At 31.2% G+C, this 5638-nt stretch overlaps 1 non-coding gene across 1 annotated transcript; it reads right to left on the bottom strand.

The window, feature by feature from the left end:
• Positions 1 to 4583: 4583 nt before the first annotated feature.
• Positions 4584 to 4690, bottom strand: LOC121220625 (small nucleolar RNA R71). The gene has a single exon (XR_005917845.1). It is a non-coding gene; the product is annotated as a small nucleolar RNA R71 (small nucleolar RNA).
• Positions 4691 to 5638: the final 948 nt, after the last annotated feature.

Here is a 5638-nt window from a genome sequence, read left to right as displayed (position 1 = left end):
CAGTCGAAGCGCTCATCCTAGACGAATTGAAAAGATACAATTTTGATTAAGTGTTTATTACTTTAGATATCACAACCAAGATATTGTTTTGAAAAAATTGTTAAAACTTTAGTATTTCCCTAAATTTATTTTCCGCTGCATTTTCTAAACCCGTTTTTTCCAACAATCATTGATTTCTTTAAGTTAAATATGTTCACTCAATACAATCCTATTTTATCTCATTGTCACCATTGTGTCTTCTTAATGATTAATATGACCATTGTCAACAAATGACTGTGATAAATTGCTCGTTCGAGAACGAGCAACCTGTGACCATGTTCTATATTTAGCAATCCACACAATGCCAATGAAAGGATATCGTTAACTCTTTAATTGAGCTATGAATTCCATTGTTGCTAGTAAAACCATGTCATACACAAGTCATGTACCCAACATACTGACTATCAGCTCGATCATCTTTAGAGCATAAGCCTCCACTTAAATCAAAGCACATGAGTTACATACGCATGGTTAGTGACTAACTCAGGATTTAGGTAAATCACACCATGAAAACATCACAAGTGAATTAATTCAGAAACTAATTGAGAACTAGTTCATCTTGGGTCTAGTCCAATGTATCATTCTTTCAATGAATGCATCTATATCTCTACCTATGGAGCCAACTGCTCCGATAGCCAAGACTAGCCATCTTTTCAATTGGAATTGTAGATGACATAATAATCCTTCTCAATATTTGAATCAAATCCTCACTTTTATTCTTTTACGAGATTATAGACTCGTTTAGATTATCTACTGATGTAAGTTGTCTTTCTCGCAATGTAAACATTCTTACAATGCCACTTATTATCAGTTTGAACTTAGACAATCGATGAACTAATATTTGCTTGTCATAATTTCACTATTCTTGCAAAATATGAAAGTAAAAAAAAGACATAATAGTGAAATGTGGTATTAACTTTATTTGTTTATTCATCGTTCAAATAAATAGTTAACAATTACATGTTTACTACAATATGAACACATTTCCCAACAACCAACTATACCTTAACTCTATCTGTTATCGTTAATAGGGCAAATTCTGTATTACCAATTCATATCAATATATATATACAGATTCACATATCATTCGTTCATTCTTTATATTATATTACCATATTGTTATCATGTCGCAAATATAACTCACTCATACACATTAGCTCACATCATCAAAGTCTCAATTTATTTCACCTTTCATGAGATCAAACATTAATATATGTATTAATTTAATTACTAACATCATAATCTTATAATTCATGTTTGCACTTTATAACTATCTCATACATATGACATATACATATGCATATGTGCATATATTTTGTAACGACCCAATTTTTAGTGGTATCAGAAAATACAGTTTTGAAACTCTATTTCCTTTAATCGCGATCGTAAATATTAAAATTTAATATTTATGAAGACATTATAAAAATATATTGAAGATTGGTCAAACAATTTTGTCAATTAAATAGTTAATTAAGGCACATGGACTAAATTGTAAAAGTTCAATCGCTGTAGGTTTTTAATTGGCCAAAGGTTTAGGGACTTAAATAGCAATTAACCAAGGGTTTAAAGTGGTAATTAAAACATTTTACTATAGGAAATAGTGGATGATGATGGAGAATTCCACTTAAGTTGATTAATGATGGATTAAGCTAAACAAAGCTTGATTAAATTAATTAAGTTAGGTGATTAAAGGTTTTCAGATTAATGATGGATTAATTAAGGTTTTTAGGTGATTAAAAGATGAAAAATTCCACTTAAGTTGATTAATGATGGATTAAGCTAAATAAAACATGATTAAATGAATTAAGTTAGGAGAATTCCATAAATATTAGTGGAGTTGTTCATATTTTTCATTTCTTCAACCTTCCAAAGCCATTGAAACATCAAAGGAGAAGGTTTTTAAGTTTAAAACATTCAACCAAGTAATTCAAGTCCTTTTCTTGTACTTTTTTTAGATTTGAGGTTTTGAGAGCTTGATTTAGTTAGCCTATGTACTAATTTGTAAAACTGTTAAAGTTTTAGAAAGTTGTCATTGTTGATTTCTTGAAGAATTAGACTTGTAATTGATAAATTTTAAACACAGAATATGAAAAAAACTAGAATGTAAAATTAATTTAACTTGTTTGTCAACTTTGTTTCATTAAAAACCAAACTAAATAAATGTAAAATTAGTCACAAAATTCTGTTGGAAAAGGAAATATAGGGTCCCTAATGAGAAATTATGAAATCAGATGTTAATTCAAAGTTAGGAATCAAAAGTTATGCTTATCTCAAGTTTAGGGACTAAATTAAATAAAAAGTAAAATTTTAGGGGAAATAAGAAAAAAGTAAATTTTTATAGGATCATTCATTTTGATAACTCTTGAAAAGAGTTATATTTCAAGCATCTTCACTGAAATATTTGCATGTAACTAAGAAAATATGTTTGCATTTTAGACTTATTACTAGAACATTACATACTAAAGCTTGGATTATATTTTAACTGTAAATTTGTGTTACTTTTACTTGCTGGAAAGAGGTTTAGTAGTCTTTGGTAGTAGGTGTAGGTAGGATAAAAGAAGCAAGAAGAAGGAAAAGAGGAAAAGTAAAAGTGAACAAAGGAGGTGAAACATTGCCATGAAAAATGGTGGGATAGATTGCCAACAGAAATGCCATGACAATTCCAGGAAGATGATGCAACACTCAATCCATATAACTTTCAACCAGCTGTACGTGTACCAGATAAATCACCCTAAAAAAGAGGAAGAAAATAAATGTGTTGAGAGGGATGAATCTACCCTATAAAAGGATGAAAGAGAAGGGAAGAAAACACAAGGATTGTGAGGAGAAAAGAAGAAGGAAGAGAGTGATTACTCTCTCTACAATAGAAACCTATGGAGTAATTCAGAAGGGAAAAAGAGGGTAGCAGCTAAAAAGGGGAGATCACAAACGCGAAGAAAGGAAAGAGAAATCTGCGCTGGGTTCTGTGTAGAATCTTAATAAGAAGTTGGAGTGCAGCGAGAACTTCCTGCAGTTCTACCTTTGTTCTGTTTTTTTGGTTTTAAATTCTATGATTCGTAAAACTTGAGAAATGTTGATGAATGATTTAATTTTGGATTTCATTGCCCAACCCATGAAATAATCATCTTTGGGTTGGAATTATTTGGGTGAATATTGAATTAGCTGGAATGCCCATGATATGATTTTGATTAAGATTACTATTTCATTCAATTCTTGTTTATTTGGAATGTATGCATGCAAGCTCTAGACATAGTTGACTGCATGTTATGATCTTAGATGGATTTGAATTTGAAAGGATTAAATACATCAGATGAGTAATTGATTGATATAGTCAAGTACTCAAAAGAATATTCACAACATTCTCCAGACATAGAAGATGCGATCTGTATACGTGTAGAACATTAATTGAGTTATCATTCGTGAGTCTTGTAGACATACATAGACTCTAAATAATAATTAAAGTTTAACTCTCAAAAGAAGTAGATTGTAGTAGTAAATCTCTAGGCAGTAATTTAGTCACAACTTTTCCATGGCATTATTATGTTATGAAAATATTCCTTGAGTAATTTCAACCTTTATCATTCAATAGCAGAAATACTCTCTACTTGTTCCTTGTGAATTGCCACGACATTTATATTTTTTGGTCATTTTTCAGTTATAGTTGATATTATTAGTTCATTCATTAATTCCCTTAACCAATTTATACTTTTTTTCTTTTGCACAATTTCATTTGTTAAATCTTCCGTAATACTTACCAATTCAAATTAACTTTTGATCCCTGTGGAGACGATACTCACTTATCATTTTATTACTTGAATTGGCGTGTACACTTGCACGTTTGAAATGCATATTTACACGTAACAATTTTTTGGCACCGTTACCGGGGATCGGCAACATTGATGAAAATTGGTTTGTTATTATTTGTTCAATTTCTGTTAAGTTTAGTTTAATTAGTTGTTTTGATTTTTTTCTCAGGTCTGTGCTAGTGCTAGTGCATGCATGGAAATATTCTGAAGGATATTGAATATTGTTTTAATCGAGAGATTGAGAGAAATTTAAGGCGAATGAGAAAAGAGTTGAGAGAAATGGAAAGAATCATAAGCGATCAGGTTAGAGAAGAGCGATTACATCAGGAAAGAATGGATGTTGATAGTCCTTAAATTGTAGATGGTAGAGACAGACCCATTAGAGAACATGTAGTATCGATCTTAGATGATTTAAATCCAATAATTGTCAGGCCACATATTCAAGCTCAGCATTTCAAATTAAAGCCAGTAATGTTTCAAATGCTGCAGACAATGGGGCAATTTAGTGGATTGCTTACTGAGGGTCCAAGGTTGCATTTGCGAATCTTGTTGGAAGTCTACGATTCATTCAGATAGCAAGGTGTTCCTGAAGATACCCTACGACTGAAGTTATTCCCTTACTCATTGCGTGATTGTGCTAGAGCATGATTAAATGCATTGCCGTTAGGTACAGTGGCATCGTGGAATGAGTTGTGTTAGAGGCTTCTGCTAAGATAGAATCCTCCTAACATGAATGATAAGTTGAGGAACAACATTACATCGTTTAGACAAGCAGAGGATGAAACATTATATAAAGCATGGGAGCGGTTCAATGAGCTACTGAGTAAATGTCCAATGCATGGTTTCCAGCATTGGACGCAAATGGAAATGTTCTATAATGGATTGAATGCTCATACAAGAATGATTGTCGATGCCTCTACAAATGGGACTTTATTTGATAAATCATACAATGAGGCTTATGACATTCTAGAAAGAATAGCAAATAATGATTATCAATACCCCATTACCAGAATTAAAACTGGCAGAAGAATTGCAGGAGCAATGGAGGTTGATGCAATTACATATCTAATAACTTACGTATCATCTTTAACAAACATGATTAAAATACTGAAAAGGCCATCTGTAGTGCAGGAAATGAAAGCAACAGAGTTAGTATGTGTTTGCTATGGAGAAGAGCATGTATTTGATGAAAGCTTATCAAATCCAGCCTCAGTTAACAATATGAGGAATTTTAATCACAACAGCAACAACAACCCATACTTTGACGCATACAATTCCGGGTGGAAACAACATCCTAATTTCAGTTGGAGTAATCCAGGGAAACACCAATACTGCTGTAACAGCCAATTTTTAGAAGTGTCAAAAATAGTGATTTTGAGACAACAATTTTGTCGAGTGAATTATTATTTTATTATTTATTTAATGTCTTAGGGATTATATTAAGGTTTTATTAAAATTTCGTTAAGAAATTTTGATGTTTAAATGGTTAATTAGGTGAAAAGGACTAAATCGTAAAAAGTGTAAAAGTTGAGTTCTATTAGTTAAATAGGTCCAATGGCTATGAAATCTTAAAATAATGGACTAATGTAGTAATTATACCATTTTTAATGTTAGTGGGCATTTATGGGTAAGATTTTGTTAATTTTACGTTAATAACCAAGGTTAAAATGGTAATTTAATAAAATAAAATAAAACTAAAATATCAAAGAATAGTATCATCTGTTCTAATTGTTTTCTCCACCAATAAATTGAAGAAAAAATACCATTTTTGTGCTTTGAAGGTTCGACCAAGC

The sequence above is a fragment of the Gossypium hirsutum genome, chromosome D08 (genome assembly GCF_007990345.1).
Source record: "Gossypium hirsutum isolate 1008001.06 chromosome D08, Gossypium_hirsutum_v2.1, whole genome shotgun sequence".
Lineage (NCBI taxonomy): Eukaryota > Viridiplantae > Streptophyta > Magnoliopsida > Malvales > Malvaceae > Gossypium > Gossypium hirsutum.
This window is presented reverse-complemented; position numbering and strand designations above follow the sequence as displayed.